This window comes from Pygocentrus nattereri, chromosome 10 (genome assembly GCF_015220715.1).
Source record: "Pygocentrus nattereri isolate fPygNat1 chromosome 10, fPygNat1.pri, whole genome shotgun sequence".
Taxonomy (NCBI): Eukaryota; Metazoa; Chordata; class Actinopteri; order Characiformes; family Serrasalmidae; genus Pygocentrus; species Pygocentrus nattereri.
In genome coordinates, this window is record NC_051220.1 from 15668990 (window position 1) to 15693945 (window position 24956).

Sequence of the window (24956 nt, forward strand, 5' to 3'; positions counted from 1 at the left end):
ACCACCACAAACTGCAGTAATTGTTGAAAAATGTCATGCATCTAAATTGGAAAATTATCCAGCATTCAGACAACAATGCCATAAATGCAAAAAAAATTTAACCAAAAACAGTTACTTAAAGTCTGAAAACGAAATCATAGAAATTCAAACACAAAGACTTTGTGTTCAAGACACAAAGACAGACTCAGACAGTCTGTGCAAGAAGTGACAGTGGATCAGACCACAACATACAGAGAGGGAAAGATTTATGTGGATGGTGTCAGAGTTGACAATTGTGTTGATTGTGCAACAATGTGATATGTGTCCTTCAAGCTGATGAAGGACACATAAATGGCAAGCACACTGAAATGAAAGTCGACACAAGAGCAAAATGCAAGGTAATGTCACTGGAGACTTTCAAACAAGTAATTAACTGTGAGCAAATGTAAAGCAGAAGAAAACTGCAAACCTTGTCACCTATGGGCACACACAGACACACGAAATGCTCAAACTTAGGATTTTTTGGCTGTTGTTTTTGACTGCACAAAATTCAAAGACTATGCATATGGAAAACCCACAGTTGTGGAAACCAACCACCAACCTTTATACTGGACAAGCCCATTCATGCCACTCCTGCTCATCTCCAGAGAATGTTGATCTGGCTACAGAAAAATGACATCAGCTTGGTGTACAAAAAGGGCAATTGCATTTATCTGGTGGATGCACTTTCAAGATCTCCAAACTTACAAATCTCCCAAAGCCCTGATAAAACCAATGCTGCAGAATTCATGCTGAACTTCACAGCCTGCCTGGAGAAGCTCAGAAAGCACAAAACAGTAGTCAATGCAGTCAATTAGTGAGGATGGCTCACCAGAGAATGCCATCTTCAGCTTGCTTTTAGCGGGGTTAGGATGGCTACTGAAAAAATAGTAGTTAGCTACTTTGTAATGGCTATTTTTAGCTACTTTTAACTACTTTTTAGCTACCTTCAAAGTGTGATTGTCAGAATGTTTGTGAATCTCCACCTGACACACCAAACAAGCCAAACTGATAGTGTGAAGGAGACACTGCATTTAATCCTGTGCCAGAAAGAAACATACAACTGAAAAGCTGCAAACATACAAAAAGGGTAAAAAGGGGTGATAATTTAGACTAAATGCAAAAAAAGAAATAGCCAAATACACAATACTGATCCACTTGTACCAGCACAACACACACTAACACACCATCACCACATCAGTGTTACTGCAGTGCTGAGAATGATGCACCAATCAAATAGTACCTGCTCTGTGAGGGTCCATGGGGGTCCTGACCACTGAGGAAAAGAGTAAAAGAAGGCTAACAAAGTATGCAGAGAAACAGATGGACTAAAGTCTGTAATTGTAGAACTACACAGTGCACCTGTATAGTAAGTGGAGCTGATAAAATTGACAATGAGCGTAGAAATTAAGAGGTGGTCATAATGTTATGCCTGATCGGTGTATACACAGACATGACATTCAGAGTCTTTATTAAAATTCAGAAACACTTTAGCCTCAAAATCCTCATCAGTGACTCTGGCTCTGTTTGAGTGAGAATCAGGCCTGAATAATCTCTCCACTGCTGCAGAGCTGCTGCAGCTCCCCAGCAGAACTAGATTTTTAAGTAAAATAACACAATCTTCCTTTGCTGTATCATTATAACACACAGTTCTAAATAAATGGTCTTAAATGCTGGAGTTAATGCATAACTGCTAGTTCACCTAAATCTAATTGCTAATATTTAAAGCTGAAGACTGACGCACAGACACACAGCAACGCAGATAACAAAGCAGCAAAAGAGAGATTTATGACGAACATCGATAATTTAGAGATGAATTGACTTATTTACATTTATAATCACTCAGCTGGTTTCCTCATACGTTTAATCTGCAGGAACTCATGAAACTTAAGTCGCTTCTTGTTTGAATTCTCCCATTCCACCTTAAATGGCACAGTAGTACAATCTGGCACCTCAGAGCATTCCAGTGCAGAGATAGAAGTATCATCTTTTGGCCAACAATGTCAAAAAAACACCAAACAATTGCTCTCATGTGCAGTATGTAATAGTACCAAGTCTCACCAGCAAAAACAACCACTTCAACATCACCCAGTTTAAGACCTCCCATGGTCCACGGTGACCACAGATATTTCAAGCACTACCAAATGCTTGTGGGTGAATATACTGGATGGTTTGGAATTGATTTTCTTCATGACACCATTAACCATCATCTCCAAATGGAAGAGACATTTCTCAGATCACAGTACAGATTTTGCCAAACAATGTGATTTTGTTTGTGCAACCAGAAGTCACCTGAGTTCCCTAAGTTGAACAGGTTTGCAGATAGAGCAGTTTGCATGTCTGATGTCTGAATTTGATGTCATGAATTTTCTGAATCTAAAAAAACCTTCCCTGTGATCCAACATTAGGCTTGCCTGCTTAACGTCTAATGTCACATCTGATGGCTTTTTGCTGCAAAAGAGATTCACATAGTAATAAAAAAACACACAGTTGAAACACATAGCCCAATCAGCCTGTGCATCACCATGCTTCAGTATCAGTCTGGCAAATGACACTAGACCATGATCCTCTGCTTGTCATAAAACCTATCAGAGTAACAATAAGAAATAGATCTGTGAAAATCAGTCACTGTTACCAGTGCAAATTAGGGACTCCTCTTAGAAGCATATCACAGAGAATGAAGAATGTCATGTTAGAAGCCTGTAATGATGATCTGTTTAGTGTGAATACAAGAAGCGCTAAGAGTATTGTGAAGCAGGTGAAGCAGGTGATTAAATACTTCAAAGGGTCAGCAGTGTGCAGGGGAGGTTTTCTGTACAGTGTTGCTGTACAGTAAGAAGCTCCATGGTAGTCATCTGGTCCAGAAAGTGAAAAGTAAGGGCCACCCAATCAAGGCAGATGAAATAACAGCATTAGACCGCAAAGGAAGGCCAGTTGTTTAGCTCAGCAAAGAAACACACACAGAGAATTAGCAGTACTGTGTGAAATGAATGAGAACATTGAGTACTTAAATCTGGTGTACATACTGTAAATTTTATATATTGTCTTAAATTATTAGTAAAGTGTTTATTTTTTACATAAATGGCTGCAACTGGAACAACTGCAATTTCCCCCTGGGATCAATAAAGGAATCTGAATCTGAATCTGAATCTGAATAATTCAGTGTTAACACAGTGCAGCAGTTACTCTGACAAGCCTAGTTGTAACATCCAAGTTGTAACAAAGACATTAGAGCTCCCTGAGATATCAGCACCCCTCTGCTCCACCATCAACAAACTTCAGTGAATGTTAGAGCATCAGGATGAAAGAACCAACACTCCCAGTTTGCCATAATGCTCTTTGTCCCAATTATTGCTATTTTGAGTTTTTACTATATAGGCCAATGACTTCAGTGCAGGAGTGAGAAACCCCATAAGAACCATGAGCATTATTTGGGGTTGTGTTGAGAGAGCACTACAGGACTACCTTTACAAGAAATGTTTTCTCACTGATGGCAAATGTCAAAGGAAACCCAAATTGAGCTTAACCTCTCTCAGTATATATCTGAGAGAGGTTATCAAGATGGTGCCCACAATAGCAGATATCTTTGTCTGTTCCTTCGGCAACCAACACTATTTATTATTTATTTTGACTTTAAATGTACAGTATACCTACGGTACAGTTAGTTACAGTAGAGAAGCACTCCTGGAGTTCGTCATGAGCTTACCTTTAGCCTTTCGCACTTCAACTGTCTTTTACACTCGTACTCCACCAGCACCAGCTGGCAAGGCCCAGCAGCACCGGCCTCAGGTGAGTGGCGCAGCTGACGAACAGAGTGGCCAAAGCGGAAGCAGAGCAAGAGAGGTGGACTAAATGTTAGGCTGAAGATTGAGCTCTGCGGCCACCTAGCTTATCTAGGTTGTTGCTAGCTAATGTTCGCTCCCAGTCTGGATGAGCTGAGAACCAGAATAACAACTCAGCTTGAGATCAGAGAATGCTGTGCTCTTATTCTCATGCAAACCTGTCTCTTAGACAGCACGCCAGACTCAGCGATCCAGTTAGAAACGCACTCCATCCACCATGGGGACCACACGGCAGCATTGGGGAAGAACAAAGGCGGCAGTGTCTGCATCTACATGGTGGTGTTCCGACATAAAGACTGTTGAAAAACATTGTTTAGCTGACTCAGAACCACTGATGGTGAAGTGCCGATCCTTCTATCTTCCCAAGAGAGTTTAGCGCTGTGTTTATTCTGGCTGTTTACATCCCGCCACGGACAAACTCAGCCATGGCACTAGGGCTTCTGCATGACGCCATTAGTAAACAAGAGGCTGCGCAGCCGGACACTGGCGACTTCAACCACTGCAACCTGAGGATTGTCCTCCCCAAGTGTCATCAGCAACATACTCCACCAAGTCAAAGCAACGTGAGGGGGGCCTACAGGGCTGTGCCTTGGCTGCACTTCAGACAGTCCAACCACATCTCCGTGTTTCTCTACCCAGCATACAGACAACTCCTCAAGCAAGCACTTGCAGTGAGTAAAACTATCAAAGAGTGGAATGAAGAAACTGCTTTGACAGTACAAACTGGGATGTGTTCAGAACTGCTGCTGTGAGAAAGGACTGTATTGTTGATTAAAAGGACTATGCTTCTGGGGTACATCAGCAGCTGCATTGAAAGCATTGTTCCGACAAAGCGCTGCAGAAAATGCCCCAGCCAGAAACCTTGGATAAATGGTGAAGTTTGGCCCATGCTACGTGCTCACCATGCTGCATTTCTTTCAGGCAATGCTGAAGACTACAAAAGGTCCAGATATGATCTGTGTAGATCTATCAGAGAGGCCAAGAGACAGTACAGGTTGAACTTCTGGACTCCTGGTACGTGGCAAAGACTGCAGCACATCACCAACCTCCAACAGACGAGTAGGGTAGTCACAACCAGCCACACTACACTACCTGATGAGGTATAGGAATGAGTTCTATGCTCGCTTCGAGGCCCTCAACCCTGGCCAACTGAGAGACATTATGGCCATTGGGAGCGCACAGAACACATCGCTCACATCAATGGATGTGTGCAGGACCTTGAAGAGAATAAACCTACGGAGTAACAATCCAGCCCAGACAACATCCCCAGGTGTGCACTCAGGGTTTGCTCATCAGAACTGGCTGATGTGTTTGTGGACATATTCAATCTGTCCCTATCGCAAGCCTTTGTGCCGTCCTGCTTCATGACCACCACCATTGTGTCCCTCCCAAAGAAAAGTATTGTGACCTGCCTAAATGACTATCGCCCTGTTGCACTCACCCCAAATGTGATAAAGTGGTTTGAGAGAATAGTCATGACTCATATCCAGGAGACCATTCCAAACACTATAGATCCTCTCCAGTTTGCATACTGTCAGAACCGGTCAATAGACAACACAGTGAACATTGCCCTTCACACAGCCCTCGCACACCAGGAGGGCAAGGATACGTATGTCAGAATGCTCTTTATTGACTACAGCTCAGCATTTAACGTGGTCATCCCATATAAATTCTCAGAAAAGCTCCTCACCCTCGGACCGACACTCACCCTCTGCAACTGGGTGCTGAACGTTCTAACCGACAGACTCCAGTCAGTCAAAGTCGGCAGCTGCACATCCAACACAAATGAGCACAGGGGTCCCCCAAGACTGTGTGCTGAGCCCCCTTCTGTACACGCTCTTCACGTATGGCTGTGTGGGCTCCCAGAACAAAACCAGCATCATCACATTTGCTGATGATACTACAGTCAATGGACTGATCACTAGTGGGAACGAAACAGTGTACAGGAAGGAGGTGGCTGAGCTGGTGGCCTGGTGTCATAACAGCAATCTTTCCTTAAATGCAGACAAGACCAAGGAAATGATGAGGATCCCACCTGGTCACACAACACACACCTCATCATCAAGAAGTCCCAGAAGCGACTGTACTTTTGAGAAGGCTGAGGAAATTAGGCATGCCAGCAAAAATTCTCAGCATCTTCTACAGGAGTACGATCGAGAGTGTTCTTACCAGCTCCATCAAGGCCTGGTATAGAAACTGCACTGTGCAGGACAGAAAGGCAATCAAAACTGCACAGTCCATCTCAGGACATTTATCGCATACAGGACATTTATCACGCCAGGGTCATCAGGAGGGCCCACAACATAATCAGGGACAAAACACACCCCCAGTACAGACTTTTCACACTCTACACGCTACAGGAGTGTGAAGTCCAGGACTACAAGACGAACAGTTTCTATTCACAGGCCATCAGAATTGTGAACACCTCACTCACTACCTCTTGTCCCTCCCACTGTGAACTGATTTAACTTTTAGCCAAGTCAATACTTAGTAACTGCCACTTACATACACTATACTGCTGCTGTCATAACACTATTGTTTACATCTGTTACTTTCAACATGCACTTTATGAACCACTGCTCTACATACTTGCACATACACATATGTAACTTTAATTTTCTTTCAACTTTGTACATATAACTGTACTTTTTACTATTATTTTACTATTGTTTTTAGTGTTATTTTATTATATATTTTATTTTTCTATTCTAAGATTCTAAGCACTGCCTGTTTTTGCTGTGCATATGACAATAAAACTCTTGAATCTTTACATTACATTACATTACATTTAGCAGACGCTTTTATCCAAAGCGACTTACAAATAATGTGGTACATAGAACAAACATAGTCAGGCCTTAAAGGAGGCCAAAGAGTAATAGCGAGGTAGAGAAGGGAAGGAGGGCAAGAAGGAGATGAGGTTGGTAGTGGTTAGATTTGCAAGAGGCGATCAGAGTAAGTGCTCCCTGAAGAGCTCCGTCTTCAGGAGTTTCTTAAAAATAGCGAGGGACGCCCCTGCTCTGACAGTGGAAGGTAGCTTGTTCCACCATTGGGGAATCAAGTATGAGAACAGTCTCGATTGCTTTGTGTGACTGTTTGGCAAAACTAAGCGACGTTCATTGGAGGATCGCAACAGCCGGGCGGTGCTGTAAGCCTTTAGGAGCGAGTGCAGGTAGGAAGGAGCCTGCTCTGTTAACACCTTGTAGGCAATCGTAAGAGTTTTAAATTTGATACGAGCAGCAACCAGTAACCAGTGGAGCTCAATGAGCAGTGGGGTGACATGCGCCCGTTTTGGTTGGTTAAAGACCAGACGCGCTGCAGCGTTCTGAACCATCTTCAGTGGTTTTACAACACAGGCCGGGAGGCCCGACAGTATGGCAGTATGTCGAGGCGTGAGATGACCACTGCTTGTACCAATAGTTGGGTGGCTCGTTGTGTTAGAAACGGCCGTATCTGTCTGATGTTGTACAGCACAAAGCGGCAGGGCCGAGCCACCGAGGCAACATGGTGCGTAAAGGAGAGTTGGTCATCTACCATAACCCCCAGCTTACCAGCAGCCTTTGTCGGGGGGAGTGAGAGTGAGTCGATGGTTATGGTGAGGTTGTGTTGAATGGATTGTTTAACTGGTATAACCAGAAGTTCAGACTTGGACAGGTTTAGTTGAAGGTGGTGTTCCTTCATCTCTTCACAGAGATTGACGGGTCATCAGGCGGGAATGACAGATAGAGCTGGGTGTTGTCAGCATAGCAATGGTACGAGAAGCCATGTGAGCGGATAACCCGGCCTAGAGAGGTGGTGTAAATAGAAAAGAGAAGGGGTCCCAGTACCGAATCTTACATCTTAATGGTAAAAAGCTCCAGTATAATAATAATAATAATAACAACAACAACAACAAAAACAATAATAATAACACCACCCCAATTCCTAAAAAAATTGGGATGTTGTGTAAAATCTAAAGAAATGTAAATAAAAACAGAATGCAATAATTTGCAAAGCTCAGAGACCAATATTTTATTCAAAATAGGACATAAAACATGTAGCAGATGTTGAAAATGAGACATATTACCATTTCATGAACAACATTAACTCATTTAGAACTTGATGGCAGCCACACAAATTAAAGTCTAAAACATGAAATCATAGAAATTCAAACAAAAAGACTTTCAGACAGTCTGTGCTAGAAGTGACAGTTGATCAGCCCACTGCATGCAAAGATGGAATGTTTTATGTTGATGGTGTTGGAGAAGAGACAGTGGATCAGCCCACAACATGCAAAGATGGAATGTTTTATGTGGATGGTATTGATGTTGACAATTGTGTTGATTGTGCCAATTCTAAAACCAACAAAGGACACAAATGGCAAGCACAGTGAAATGAAAGCTGACACAGGAGCAAAATGTAATGTCACTGGAGACTTAAATGAGTTCATGTTCTTCATGAAATGGTAAAATGTCTCACTTTCAACATCTGCTAGGTTTTCTATGTACTGTGAATAAAATAAGGGATTTGCAATCTATTGCATTCTGTTTTTATTATCATGTATTTACATTTTACACAGCGTCCCAACTTTTTTAACATTGGGGTTGTAATACTAATAATAATAATAATAATAATAATAATAATATTTATATGTAACAGTAAAAAGTTTGTTGATTTTAAAAAAGATTTATTTTTTAATAATTGGTTGCCTCACAAAAATGCGTGTGTGAAACTGCTAAAAGGTATAACTTATGCTAATATGTCTGTGACAAGCTTCGAGCAAAACCCCAAATGTTTTTAGATGTTTTAAAAGTCTGTGTTTAAGTAGCACTGCCAAAAAATGCTCATGCAAATCACAGCTTAGTGCGGACATAATACTAGAATCCCATATGGATGCTAGCTGAAGTACATTATCATAGAGGTAGGATTTTTTATGCTTTCACTTTGACATTTATAGCCCAAATTGAAGGCCTAGGTCTAATAGTGATGGTTCACCACTGTCTTTATTATAGCTTCTGTTATTTTTCGGGAGACTTGCTTTCAGTTTTTACAAAAAATCTGATACTTTTCCACACCTCCAACGTTCAGTCTTAGAAGTTGGTTGCACAGGTACGAGTCACATTGTCTCCTTTTCATGATTAAACATGGATTATTTTACAGCTACTTTTTAGCTGTTACAGATGCAGGTGACAAAGAAATCTGCAAGGCAGCTTTGGTGTGTTTGTGTAGTTGCTTTCATTAATGTGTTTTCTTGAAGGACAAAAATATTAGTATCATTTTTAGGAGCAGCATTTGTTGGAAGGGCCCATTTGTATTCAGTGACCAGTTGGTTTCAATGGAGATATAAGCATTTGTGAATTTACATAAAGCTATAATTCCACTGATTTAGACCGTTTTATTGTTATAATTGGATTGGTATAATTGGAGTTCACTAAATGAGGCCTTTTTACACCTGACATTGCTTTGTGCCTCTACTGCATCTGTTAAAATGAATTGAACATATACTTTTTATTGTCTCAAACTTTTATGTGCAAAAGTTTAGTACATTGGACACTGAACATGCACTATTGAATGAGTCCTTAACATTTGACTCCATGTTTTATTATAAAAGCAAGAGAATCTTGGTTCTGCCACAAGTTACACAGTTATTTGTTTTACAAATTAAGTTTTGTTGATTTTCTAACTGAAAAAATTAACACATCTGCATAGAGCAAACTTAAATATGACACATTTCTACAAATTGTAACACAGCTCTCAGAGCTCCAAGCACATGCATCAGAGCTTTAAGGGCGTCTTGGGCCATTTCAGCATCTGAAGTTTCTTTTGCATTTACATTATCTTAATTTTGCTGAAAAGCAGTGATATAAAATCTGTCTTTTCTTATTTAATTGTGGAAAAATTTACCTTTGAAAGGACAAATACTTCTCGGAATCATATGACCAGGAATTTTTATTATCATGTTATTATTACCATACATTCCAAATACCAATTGAAATTATGTTATTTTCCAATATTTGAATCATACATTTCACTAAGTATAAGTTGCCTTTGTTTGTTCTTGTTTTCAATAAAAAAGATAAAAGCATGTGTTTACGAAGTACCCCACTGATTTTTTTCATAAATGTCCATTATTTAAGCAATTTCAAATAACAAAAACACATTAAAACATTTTATTATGTTTAAGTAATAATTTGTGCAGTAGAGGGTTAAAGGCTTGAGTTGGGCTGCTTTCACACTGAATGTGAATGAATGAAAATTCGCTGGGTGGAGCTCAGTGAGGAGCACAGACAAAAACCGAGCCCACCATGGCAGACCCGCAGGGCCATATTTCCAATTTTGCACAATGCACTTTGGCCAATTGTTTCAGCGTTGCCTATAGGAGAGCAACAGGCGGGTCTGGTGGTTCTTCTCATCACCTGAAAGGTTGGATTTATCAGAGAACACTGCCCCTTTCACAGCGCTGTGCACATTGTGAGTGCTGTGAAAGGGGTCCGAGTTCTAATGGATCTATAGTCTGAACAAGAAGTGGTCTGAGATCTCAAAGGACCAGAAAGAAATATATCTTTATATATCTTTATAGTTCCAAATTCCAAATCTAATTTTGGGCATGCCCAGATGGTATCCAAATAGATTTTTGACAATTTTTGACAGAAGAAAAAATGCATAATATCTCATTTTTGAGACTGTGATTTGTGTTTTCTGGGATTCAATTAGAGCATGAAAGACTCATGCTTATGCCAGAGAATTTTGAAGACTTTGAACGGTGAGATGATGACCCCCATCTCTGCTACTTCCATGTTAGAAATCTGCATCGCCGCCTAGCTAGCTAGGTGTAGTTATTGATGCCTGTGTTGTTATCACAGTAACCCGTGCAGACAGGTTAGTGATGTCTGGACACACAAATCTGATTTGATCACTTGCAAACAAATCTGATTTCCCTGCAGTCTGGCCATAGTCTTAGATAATTAACAAAATGTGTAATATTCCCAGTGGTGCCCAAATTTTTGCATGCAACTGTATATTGAGCCAGTGAGTCCCCCTAGAATCTTGTAATAGTGTTACACTTTGGAGATCAGACACACATGGATAAAAATTAACCTGGAAGATTTATTCAAATGGAGATAAACAGAGTTAACACCAGACCAATCCCAGTCTATAACCAGAAAAGCAAGACAAAATACACAGGAATAGGCAAAAGTGTAGTCGAAAAAAACAGACGAGGGTCGTAACCAGAGAAAAAACATACATGAAAACAACAAAGCCAAAACAGGAGCCAGAATTGTCAACGGGAAAAACAAGTGAGGTCAAACAGGGAACAGCAATCAGAAAAACAAATGGCTTGGCAAAGACAAGGTTCAAACAGACAGGTATATATACAGAGCAAGACAAGTGGTAATGATTACTATTCTGGTGATTGTGATCTGCTGGGTCAATTATTATTAGCTGGAAGAGTCTCATGACTGACAGAAGTATTCTGGGAAGTGGAGTCCTTGATAGTATGAGATTCTGAATGAGAATCAGAAAGCATGACAGTACCCCCCCCAAGGATTCCGATAAGGCAGAGGAATGAGGCCGACCTTGACGACGACCACCCACGCTCCTGGAGGAGTCACACTTCTGGGCCACACTTCCGGAGCTAGTGCAGCACTGGATCGAGGGTCCACTCACGGAATGTCTTCTCTGATGACCCAGAGAACAACTGACTGGGCAGTCCGAATGACACTGGTGAAACTCCTGCACCAACACTGGGTCCAAGAAATCCCTGGCAGGAACCCAGCTCCTCTCCTCAGGTCCATAGCTCTCCCAGTTGACCAGGTACTGGAGAACACCTCCTCTCCTCTGGGAATCCAGCAGCCTACACTACAGAGTAAACTGGACAGCACTTGACCAGAGGGGGTGGCTAAATGTCAGGTGAAGACTTGTCCAGCAGACCAGAGATCACTGGCTTCAGAAGGGAAACATGGAATGAATTACATACTCAGTATTGCTGTGGAAACTCAAGCTGATAAGTAACCTTATTAACTTGTTTAATAACTCTGAATGGACCAATGTATTTTGGTAACAATTTTTTACTTCCCTCTGAGAACCTGAAGTCCCTGGTCCAAAGCCACACTCGATCCCCTGGGGAATATACTGGGGTTTCCCCACAGCAACAATTGGCCTGATGTTTCTGATGATGTAATGCTTTCTCAATACGCTGGTGTGTCTGTTCCTAGACGTGTTCACTATGCATCCAATTGTCAATCACGGGAACATCAGAAGGAAGGGCTGACCAGGGTGACAAGGGAGGCTGATAATCATAGATGCAATGAAAGGGAGTGAGACCCGTAGAACTGATAAGTGAACTTTGCTCAATTTCTGCCCAAGGTAAGTAATGAGCCCAGTCTGATTGATTTTCGTGACTATACAGTCTCAGAAATTTTTTGTCTTTTTGGCAGTCCTGAAGATATTGTGTCAGAACGTGGAGCCCAGTTTACTTCCCAGGTTTAGTCAGCTTATTTTGAAAGACTGGGTGTATCAATCAGCTTAACATCAGCAGACTGACTCTCTCGCCCTGACCATTCGATTGTGAGTGGTAACCCAATGTTAAGCTGATTGTTACACATAGTCTTTCAGAAAAAGCTGACCAAACCTGGGAGGTAAACTGGGGATCACGGTCTGACACAATATCTTCAGGAATGCCAAAAAGGCGAAACACATGTTGAAATAATGCCTCAGCTGTTTGAAAAGCATGAATCTGACACACTTGGAAAAATGATCTACAACAATAAGAACTGTAGTGTATTCTTCAGACTTGGGAAAATCAGTAACAAAGTCTATTGCTATATGTGACCAAGGACGTGTTGGAATGGGCAACGGTAGAGGTTTTCCTGCAGGAAGGGACTTGGGGACTTTACACTGTGAACACGTGGAGCATGATGCTATGAACCTATAAATGTCATTTAACATGTTCTCCTACCAGTACTGGTTTGATATGAGTTGTTGGGTATGAGTCTCCCCAGGATGTCTTGACAAAAGGGAGGAATGAGCCCAGATAACAATGCAGTCTCAGAATTGGCAGATACGTATTTCTTGTTTGGGGGACGCTGTTCAGGGACCTCAACAGTCACTAAGGCTTGATCCTCATCTACCGCCCAGTGGATGGGGGCTGCAATAATTTCAGGAGGCAAGACATTTTCTAGGGCAACATTCATCTGATTAAACGCAGTCTTCCATTTGTCTCCCTCTTTAACTCTGACAAGACTGTAGACACTGCGTAAATCTAACTTGGGAAAAAAACACTGGCACCTCTAAGCTGTTCCAATGCTACTGGTACAAGTGGAAAAGGATAAGGATAACGCTTAGTAATTTGATTAAGTCCTCAATAGTCTATGCATGGTCTTAGTCCTCCATTCTTCTTCTTGACAAAAAAGAACACAGCATCTGCAGGTGAAGTGAAAGGACAGATGAAGATAAGGCCTCCTGAGTATACTCCTCCTGTGACAGATGGGTGGAATCACACTGCATTGGTTCGGCCTGAACTGGATCCTGGCTGGAAATGCTGGAGATGCTGGCAGGTGAAGCATGGGTAGTGGAACTCTCTCAGTGGTGAGCCACAGTTGTGGGTAGTGAGGAAGTTATTGAGTATTTCAGCGGATCTAACTGAATAGCCAAATAATCCTAATGACAGAACATCATCTTTGCAAGCCAATTCTGATAGAATGACTGAATTAAGCATACAAAATTCCAGCGCATAATCAGCAACGGAGCAGTGACATTAGCGCAGTTAAACTAGTCATTTCCCCTGAGAGCGTCTTTCATGAGGGTGATCAAAAACGGATTTGAATTTCTTAAGAAACTGTTCATATGTATCAGATTGAGCCTGCCAAATTGCAGCGGCTCATTCTAGAGCTTGATTAGTAAGACGTGAAGTCAAGAATGAAATGCGAGAAGTCTCTGAACGGGAGCCAAGTTGGTAAAAAAATCGAACACTGAAGCAAAAATCCATGACACTGGTCTGGCAAACTGTCAAACTTGTCAGGCTTACTAACACGGAAAACATTAGTTGGAGTAGGCAGAGAAACAGCTAGGATTAATTTCACTAGATCCACTGGTGTTCATGTTCTGCAGCTGAGAGGTGTTCTCCTCTCCTGAGCTTTTTGCTATTGAGGCTAACTGCCATTGTTGCTCACTCTGATGTAGTGCAAGGTAGCCAACGGACTGAGTAAGACACTCAAATAACTGACTGTGTTGATTTAAAATTGCACCCTGATTACTTACAGCTGAGATGATTTCCATAATATCCCCTGTCTGCATGTTGGCGAAGTATTCTGTAATGCTGGGTTTGCAGATCAGACACAATTTTTTTTTCACATTTATTCAAATGGAAATAAACAGTGTTAACACCAGACCAGGTTAATAACCAGAATAGCAGGACAAAATACATAGGAATAGGCAAAAGCATAGTCGAAAAAAGACAGGCGAGGGTTGTAACCAGAGAAAACACATACATGAAAACAACAAAGCCAAAACAGGAGCAAGAATAGTCAATGGGAAAAAACAAGAGAGGTCAAACGTGGAACAGCAATCAGAAAAACAAACAGTTTGGTATGCACTGACTAAGCAAGGGCAATACTTCACAAAGACAAGGTTCAAACAGACACTACAGAGCAAAACAGGTGGTAATGATTAGTATTTAGGTCACTGTGATCTGCTGGGTGGTTTGTGATTGGCTGGAAGAGTCTCATGACTGACAGAAGGATTCTGGTAAGTGGAGTTCTTGATGGTATGAGAGTCCAAATGAGAACCAGGAAACATGAAAAATAATAGGCTAGAATCATTTAAAATTCTGTAGATTTCACCAGTGCTCAGTTATGTTATTAAAAATTCTTGATTTTCGACATTTTTAACATTGCAAAACTTGTAGGGTCCCAAATTATATAATTTGTCATGCCAATTTTACTTAATATATTTGGTAAGTAAATAAAACTGCAAGAACCAGTACAAATAAAATTTTGCTTCATAATATGTTAAATGCTCTGAATGCTCAGTTAATTTAATTTACATGTGCAGCAGGATTACCACTAATTTTGCTGCCTGTCTCTACACTTGAATTTTGGCTTTAAAGCCCCAAGACAATCTTTGGGTACCTTCAACAATCATTATACTCTCCACTTACATAGAACAAACTATATTTTCCCAGTTATCTTGAAACCTTTAAATTTTCATTGTACTAAACCTGTTCATGTGTTCCTTTGCACTGCTTCATCACCTTCTGTTATCTGGCTGTTACATTTTATCACTTTTAAACTTTCTGCAAAACACCCACTTTCCCAGCCCCAGACAAGGCTTAGTCTTCTTCTGACTTTAAACCATGTGTGGATACACACACTGGGCTAAAAGCTTTATAGCACTGTGGCATGCGCCTGCCCCCTGGGCCCCGATGATGACGGCCGCGAGAGCCGGCAGGAAGGTGGGGCCCGAACACCCAGTAGCGACGAACCTCGGCGAGGATGCCACGGAGAGAGCCGCAAGTGTGGAGGGGACAGAGTGCAAAGCCCGAGCTCCCTGGACAGATGCGAGTCACGGTAGGAGGAGGAGGATGACGACAATGACAGTGCCGGCAACCAGTGAGACGAGGGCACCGAGTGAGTCCCAAGCTCCGTTGCCCTGGTCCCGCCCCTGGTTATGCAGTGAGGCCACTTCACTACACCTCACGTTCGACCCAGGCAGCCGAGCTGCCAGCTAACGAGGAGGCAGAGCAGTGAGCTCTCATTCCTTCTCGGCCCGGGTGCTCACGCTGCCTGAGCGCCTTTAAAAAGAGCTGAGAGGGAATAGAGAGAGAGAGGGACGCGCAACAGCAACAAGAGAGGACTGAAGAGCTAAGACTGAAAAGTCTAGCTAGCTAGCTGAAGCCACTGAAAAGTGGCCAACATAGTGTTGGCTTTGTTTGGTTTGTGTTTATGGTGTATGAAGTAAAGATATGGCTGCTGCAAACCTGAATCCTGAATCCTGACTCCAGCATCCTCCTTGAGCTACAAGCACTCACCATCAATGCCATGGACATTGCTGTTTCTTCCCATACAGTGGATTCTTGCAGTTCTGGTTCATGTTTTTCCAAGAAAAAAAAAGTTTTAAAAATAAGGTGCCTTTTGTAGCTAAAGTACAGTGAGTTTTACTTTATATTCAAGCCCCAGCTTTAAAGACAAAGGATTAAAGGTACAGAATCTAAATTTTTATTTATTGATCCCTGAAATACTCTCAATTTGGCATTATAGAACGTTTTATGTTCAAGCCACAGGTAAGCATATCATTGCTTTCAGAACAAAACCTTGTATCTTTAAAATGGTAACTTTACAGGCCAAGGAAAAATCATAATTTCAATGTAAGTCAGTGAAACCAGACTTTTTTCCAAGTCATTTTTGGCCATTTATTGTGGTTCACGTTAATGGTAGTTCAACGTTGTTGTATTTTGTTAACTAGTAAAACTATGATAACCTCAAAACCCGCAGAGAGGAATAGAGGAAGTGGAGACACATGGTGATTCCAAAGTCATAATAGGAAAATCACTTGGTGGCCATTTTTGCAATGCCATCAGGCAGTTATTTGGACCATACAAGACCAGACTCCTATCTCTTTGAATGGGGGAGAGACCAAAATACTCAAAACTGTAGGTCAAATTACTATTTCAGAAACATACTTAAAATCACTGGTAATATGTTACCTCATAAATAGTTTGTAGCGTTTGGCTCAATAATGCTCTAGAAAATGCAATTTTTTTTGGATGGTTCCAGATACTGCACTATCACAAATCTCCACAACGCAGGCTTTCCTGGGCTTTCTCCGCTAGAGGATACTTTGCCATCATGCAGACGGTGAACATAGAGGCTGTTCAGAATGTCCAAAGCAACCAAGGTCAGATTCTGAGACATCATCTGCAAGTATTGGTGGGTGATACTCAGTCGGTTGGGGACCTCACATAACAACAAACCAAGCAGCAAACCCAACTCACTCAGCTTCTAACAGGAATCACACCCCATTCCAGCCTCAATGCTCTGTGTTTTTCAATAGTTCTCCACCTAGCACTGATCCAGCCAAAGTAGCATTTGTTATATCATGCCTATCAGATAAAGCTTTGGAGTGGGCTTCAGCAGGGTGGTCTTGTATTCAAGACCTGACATATGAACAGTTTTTTAATTTAAGACTGTTTTTCATCACGCTCATGATGGTTGCTCAAATGGAGAACTTATGTGTAAGCTCGAGCAAGGCAATCACTCAGTGTCATTTTATGGTCTGGAATTCTGTACCTTAGGTGCTGGTAGTGGCTGGAATGAGTCTGCTCTATTAGTCACATTTTGTATTGGACTCAATCCAGATGTACTTACTGAAGTAGCATGCAAAGATGTCAATTTGACATTGGATCAACTAAGTAACCTTTCAGTATGGCTATACCAACTTTTTTAGAAATGACCCTTGCACAAAAGTTATTCTTGCACTCACATGACTTCTAGTTCCAGTTCCAGCTCGACTCCAGAACTCCTTCAGTGTTATTCGTCAAGGCTATTGAGAGATGAGAGACTTTGTTGTCTTTATGGAGGTCTGTGACCTCAGGCGCCAACCCCGGAAAAGCGGATGGATTAAAATAATGTGGTGGCACGGTGGCGAAGTGGCTAATGCTGTCGCCTCACACCAAAAAGGGCCTGAGTTTGATTCCCTGGCCGGGCAACCAGGGAGGGTCCTTTCTGTGTGGACATTCTCCCTGTGTCTGCGTGGGTTTCTTCTGGGTACTCCAGTTTCCTTTCACAGTCCAAAGACATGCAGATTGGACATGCTAAATTGCCCCTAGGTGTGAGCAAATGTGGGTGACCAGTTCAGGGTGCATCCTACCTTCCGCCCAATGACAGCTGGGATAGGCTCCAGCACCCTGAAGGAGAAGTGGCTTAGAAGATGTGTGTATGTGTGTGTTTCTACAAAGGGTTTGGTTTCAAAGACTGTTGTCCTCCCTGTAACTGTTCCCTACCTACAATCATCTCTTGTCATTCCAGCCTTAATTGACCCATCTCTAGACACATCTCCAGACACTCCTCCATGTCACCGCACTGGATAGTGGACTTCATCACTTTTGTCACTGAACCGATTCAGTTAGAGGCCAACTTTCTTCATAGGCAGCAACTTTCGTTTCTAGTCATTGACTCTTCAGAATTTTCTGTTATATTAGGACTCCCATGAACTCCCAATCCTTTGCTTCACTTCTCCAGAGCTTAGAGTAAGATCTATTACCATAGATAGCCCAGAACCCACACAGAATACTGAAATTCCCTCTGAATATTCTGATTTGATCAAGGTATTTAGTAAAAAGAATGCCACTTACAACCCCAATTCCAATGAAGTTGGGACGTTGTGTAAAACATAAATGAAACAGAATACAATTATTTGCAAATCCTTTTCAACCTATATTCAATTAAATACACTACAAAGACAAGATATTTAATGTTCAAATGAATAAACTTTATTGTTTTTTGCAAATATTCACTCATTTTTAATTGGATGCCTGCAACACGTTCCAAAGAAGTTGGGACAGGGGCAACAAAATACTGGGAAAGTTGAGGAATGCTCCAAAAACACCTGTTTGGAACATTCCACAGGTGAACAGGTTAATTGGAAACAGGTGAGTGTCATGATTGGGTATAAAGGGATCATCCATGAAAGGCTCAGTCGTTCACAAGCAAGGATGGGGTGAGGTTCACCACTTTGTGAACAACTGCCTGAGCAAATAGTCCAACAGTTTAAAGAACACTGTTTCTCAACATGCAATTGCAAGGAATTTAGGCATTTCATCATTTACAGTCCATAATATCATCAAAAGATTCAGAGAATCTGGAGAAATCTCTGCAAGCAAGCGGCAAGGCAGAAAACCAACATTGAATGCCCGTGACCTTCGATCCCTCAGGTGGCACTGGCAAAGTGGAAAAGTATCCTGTGCTCTGAGGAGTCCACATTTCCAATTGTTTTTGGAAATCATGGACATCGTGTCCTCCGGGCCAAAGAGGAAAAGGACTGTCCAGACTGTTATCAGCACAAAGTTCAAAAGCCAGCATCTCTGATGGTATGGGGGTGTGTTAGTGGCCATGGAATGGGTAACTTGCACATCTGTGAAGGCACCATTAATGCTGAAAGGTACATACAGGTTTTGGAGCAATATATGCTGCCATCCAAGCAACGTCTTTTTCAGGGACATCCCTGCTTATTTCAGCAAGACAATGCCAAGCCACATTCTGCATGTGTTACAACAGTGTGGCTTTGTAGTAAAAGAGTGCGGGTACTAGACTGGCCTGCCTGCAGTCCAGACCTGTCTCCCATTGAAAATGTGTGGCGCATTCTGAAGCGCAAAGTATGACAACGGAGACAACTGAAGTTGTACATCAAGCAAGAATGGGAAAGAATTCCACCTACAGAGCTTCAACAATTAGTGTCCTCAGTTCCCAAACACTTATTGATATACATTGATATACAGTGGTAAACATGCCCCTGTCCCAACTTCTTTGGAACGTGTTGCAGGCATCAAATTCAAAATGAGTGAATATTTGCAAAAAACAATAAAGTTTATTCGTTTGAATATTAAATATCTTGTCTTTGTAGTGTATTCGATTGAATATAGGTTGAAATGGATTTGCAATCATCATTGCAAATCATTGCAATCAGAATCATCGTATTCTGTTTTTATTTACATTTTACACAACGTCCCAAGTTTATTAGGGTTGTAATTGCCTCCTCACTGTACATATGATTATTCCATTGATATAGTAGAAGGTGTGACTCTACTTAAATCTTGTGTTTGTCAGTTACCCCAAGAAAAAGTTTTTTAGAAACTTTGGTACACTTGCCTCACCTCTCACTGCTATACTTCAGGGAGCACCCAAAAGGCTGAATTGGAGCACAGCAGCAGAGACTGCCTTTTGCAATGTCAAGGTTGAAGTTACTTCAGCACCTGTTCTCAAGCATCCTGATCCTTCCAAACCATTTGTGGAGTAGGTGTGATCCTGTCCCAGCGTAGTGGTAACCCTGAGAAGCTTCACCTGGTAGCCTTCTACTTACACAAACAGACCCCTGCAGAATGAAACTATGGTATCATGAACTCTTGGCTATTAAGCTCGCATTGAAAGAATAGAGACATTGGTTAGAAGGAGCTGCTCACCCTTTCCTAGTCCTAACTGACCATTAGAACTTAGAGTACCTTTGTACTCCATACTTAAACCCTCGACAGACTCGTTGATCCATTTTCTGCTCAATTTTTAAAATTCAGTATCTCTTATTGTCCTCGTTCATGTAATACTAAGGCTCATACCTTGTCAAGAATCCACCAGTGAGATGCTACAAGACAAAATCTGTCCTATTCCTCCTCTTTCTGTCCACATAGCATCCATTTGCTGGGATATTGATGAAGAGATTACTACAGCCCTAGAAAATTACACTGCTCAAAAAAATAAAGGGAACACTTAAACAACACAATATAACTTCAAGTAAATCAAACTTCTGTGAAATCAAACTGTCCACTTAGGAAGCAACACTGATTGACAATCAATTTCACATGCTGTTGTACAAATGGAATAGACAACAGGTGGAAATTATTGGCAATTTGCAAGACACACTCAATAAAGGAGTGGTTCTGCAGGTGGGGACAACAGACCACTTCTCAGTACCTCAATGCTTTCTGGCTGATGTTTTGGTCACTTTGGAATGTTGGTGGTGCCTCGTGGTAGCATGAGATGGACTCTACAACCCACACAAGTGGCTCAGGTAGTGCAGCTCATCCAGGATGGCACATCAATGCGAGCTGTGGCAAGAAGGTTTGCTGTGTCTGTCAGCGTAGTGTCCAGAGGCTGGAGGCGCTACCAGGAGACAGGCCAGTACACCAGGAGACGTGGAGGAGGCCGTAGGAGGGCAACAATCCAGCAGCAGGACCACTACCTCCACCTTTGTGCAAGGAGGAACAGGAGGAGCACTGCCAGAGCCCTGCAAAATGACCTCCAGCAGGCCACAAATGTGCATGTGTCTGCACAAATGGTTAGAAACCGACTCCATGAGGATGGTATGAGGGCCCAACGTCCACAGATGGGGGTTGTGCTCACAGCCCAACACCATGCAGGACACTTGGCATTTGCCAGAGAACACCAGGATTGGAAAATTCACCACTGGCGCCCTGTGCTCTTCACAGATGAAAGCAGGTTCACACTGAGCACATGTGACCGAAGTGACAGAATCTGGAGACGCCGTGGAGAGCGATCTGCTGCCTGCAACATCCTTCAGCATGACCGGTTTGGCAGTGGGTCAGTAATGGTGTGGGGTGGCATTTCTTTGGAGGGCCGCACAGCCCTCCATGTGCTCGCCAGAGTTAGCCTGACTGCCTTTAGGTACCGAGATGAGATCCTCAGACCCCTTGTGAGACCATATACTGGTGCAGTTGGCCCTGGGTTCCTCCTAATGCAGGACAATGCTAGCCCTCATGTGGCTGGAGTGTGTCAGCAGTTCCTGCAATATGAAGGCATTGAAGCTATGCACTGGCCCGCCCGTTCCCCAGACCTGAATCCTATTGAGCACATCTGGGATATCATGTCTCACTCCATCCACCAATGCCACGTTGCACCACAGGTGCAGGAGTCCAGGAGTTGGCTGATGCTTTAGTCCAGGTCTGGGAGGAGATCCCTCAGGAGACCATCCGCCACCTCATCAGGAGCATGCCCAGGCATTGTAGGGAGGTCATACAGGCACGTGGAGGCCACACACAATACTGAGCCTCATTTTGACTTGTTTTAAGGACATTACATCAAAGTTGAATCAGCCTGTAGTGTGTTTTTTCACTTTAATTTTGTGTGTGACTCCAAATCCAGGCCTCCATTGGTTAATAAATTTGATTTCCATTGATGATTTTTGTGTGATTTTGTTGTCAGCACGTTCAACTTTGTACAGAACAAAGTATTCAATGAGAATATTTCATTCATTCAGATCTAGGATGTGTTATTTGAGTGTTCCCCTTATTTTTTTGAGTAGTGTATAATGTCCCATTTTATTGTATCTGTTCCACACACAATAACTTCTAACAAATCGCTAATGGTGAGAAACTTTTAAACAGGATGTACACAAATTTGTCTCATTGTGTTCAGATGTGCTCAAAGCAAAACACAAGCAAGACTCCACCAGCTGGAAAACTATTGCCTCTCCCTGTGCCAGAACATCCATGATCACCCATTGAAGTTGATTTTGTTACAGATTTACCCCCATCTGGTGGTTTTACAACTATTATTACTATAATAATTTTAAATTACTTTTAAATAACTACCCAATGATTTTGACTCTGCCCTAGCACAGTCTTGCACCCTGGACTACTACCCCTTCTGACATACCAACTGTTGACAACTTGATGAGGGCAGTGAGGAGGTCTGGGAGCAGACCCATTGCAGCATTGAGGAGGCCCTTCAGTTCACGAAAGAACAAACTGACAGACTTTCTGGGGAGACACCCCTCTAAGAGACTGGGTTTGGTTATTCACCCAGGATCTCTGGGCCTCTGGACGAGGTGTTGCCTGATGGAGTCTGCTGTAATCTCTGGAGGTGGATGGCACCCTGGTCTATGCTGTCCATCAGATGCATGGAGGAATTCTCCAGTATCTTTTCAAATGGCAAGGATATGGACCAGAGGAGAGAAGCTGGATGCCAGCAAAACACGTTCTGGACCCTGGGTTATTGGTGGATTTCCATGCCAGACACCACCATCTCCCCACCCTCAAGGATGTCCTTGGAGGACCATCTCCATTTGGCACCAAGAGAGCGCTGGTGTTTTGCTTACCAGCGCCTCCGGTTGGGTAGGCAGTGGTTGTTGCAGACTCCTTGGGGAGGGTACTGTCACAAATCTGTCTGGCCTGGTTGAAACTGAAGCCAACCTGGCCACCTCAGACTATACTTCCTAGAACCCCTTGCTCCTTCACATGACTCAAGACTCATCCAGAGCCACCTATCAATGCTCAGCTTCTCCAGACTTCTAAATCACTTTCACCTGTTCCTCTGTGCATTTAACCAGTTAGTTTGTACATGCACTTTGCGAAGTATCATCACCTTGTTATGCACACCTTGTTATGCATTAATTCATGTCTGTTAATCTGTTTTCATTTATGACCTATTTTCCGTCTATGTGATTGTCTGGTTCCATCTGCCACTGTTACAAGTAATAAGTAATAACAATGATAATAATAAAATCACTATGAACACAGGCATATAACAGTAAGACACAACCAAAGCACTGAATTCACAGCCTAATTGTGATTGCCAACACTTACTGACTAAACTAAACTAACCCCACTCCCCAACACAGAACAACAGAACAAAACAATTATGCCACAACAACTAGCAATGAACAACAACAATAAGTCTCCTTTCTAGACTACATGTGCCTCCCATGATCCTCCTGGCTTAGCCATCAGCATTTAGAGGCCCACGCTAGCCAGTAGTGGGTGCTACATAACCTCCCTTTCAAATGCTGACTATATTGGTGACCTAACAGCTCAAGCCAGATCCTTTGGTGCACACCAGTCCCAGTGTCATGTCAAGTCTAGTAGGCAACTAGAGCCAAGTTAGCCACAATCAGTCTAGAGGCCTGGTTTGAGACTGCTTAAAAGCTGTCTGTTTTCTGTCAATGAGGCAAAGCAAGTAACAATGAATATCTGTAACAAAATATAGAAATAATATCCATTTTCAATTTTATATTATATAATTATATTGCAATTTTGCACATTTTATTTTTAAATCAAACTTTTTCCTTTTTATACTTTGCCTCCCTATTATTAGTGCAAAATTATAGTAAGTGTATTCCTTCTACAAACAGAGGACTTTCCTTTCATTTTTGACTCAGCAAACATGTTTCCATGTAAGCAGCTTCATGGCAGCAAGTTGAACATGGTCTTGACTGTATACTTTATGTTTTCATCAGATATTAATTATAATTGTAAATTTTGACTAAAATAAATAAATAAAATTAGTGCTTGAAAATAACAGCAAATGAGTGATTTCAAATATCTTTTATGCACAAAAAAGCTATAGGTAAAATGACTCCATCATTACTTTATCTATACAAACATAGAAACATTAGTTCTACTTTTCCAAACAGATAAAAAAATCTTATTGTGTGGTTCTTTTCCTGGGTCTTTCAAATACCTCACTCTCTCCATCAGTAATCTGCACTAACCTGTTTCCATGCAACCAGGCAGATAAGGATAGCAGCAATTCAAATATAACTTCAACACAGCAGACTGCCTTGTGTACACCAAGCATCTCAAAAGGCAGTGACATTTCAACATTTGTGATATCTTCACTTCCACAAGGCAGTTTTCTAAACTAAGTGTGTGCTAAAATTTCTATGTCCTGCATGCTGTCGGCACCAATACACCCGTTCCAGAAAGCATGTGAGGACCCTGCCTGCACAACTGTGAGTAATCCTTCCATTTTCTCTCGCCTAATATGTCTTCCTCCTTACCCCCTCTTTTCACCTGCTTTGTACCTTTCCTCTTATTTCACTCTCCCACAGTTATAGAACATAGGTTTTTTGTGAAAAGAAATTGCTTACCTTTCAATGATTTTTTTTCTTCCCTTTTTCTTGCTGAAATTCAGTGTTGGCTTCTAACCCAGTTACCTTCTATTATATGTGCTTGATTCCTGGCAATAGCACATGGTTCATCTGAGGACAATGCAGAACCGTGTGTGTGCTGGCAGGGGTTGGGGGGGGTCGGGGGAGGTGGGGGGGAGCGATAATGCCTCCCGCATACTTATTGGGATGGCTGAGATCCAGAAGGCACTACTGATGGAAGATCATAAAGGCTGTCACGGATTTTACAATAACCACCAATTCCGCATCCCTCCCCAACAGATTCCTCCTCGAGACAGCTCACTCATACAGTATTAACTAAAAAATACTTTGATTTTCCCCCATCCCCCAGTTCTCCTCTGAATCAAAGCCTCGCACAGCTCCTGTTCAACTCAGATGAACTACACAGTGGGCTTCCTGTTTCTGAGCAACCACCAAGCCACACAAAGGACATACACGTTATCTTTCCTCCCATTCCTCTTTCTCATCTGATAAAACAACAGTCAGAGT

The 24956-nt window shown here is 42.1% G+C and overlaps 1 long non-coding RNA gene across 1 annotated transcript; it reads right to left on the reverse strand.

Annotated features, from left to right (window-relative positions):
- Positions 1-10923: 10923 nt before the first annotated feature.
- LOC119264154 lies at positions 10924-24571 on the reverse strand. The gene is made up of 2 exons (XR_005130811.1): positions 24429-24571; positions 10924-11781 (listed from the first exon to the last, which is right to left on the reverse strand). It is a non-coding gene; the product is annotated as an uncharacterized LOC119264154 (long non-coding RNA).
- Between the last annotated feature and the right edge of the window lie 385 nt (positions 24572-24956).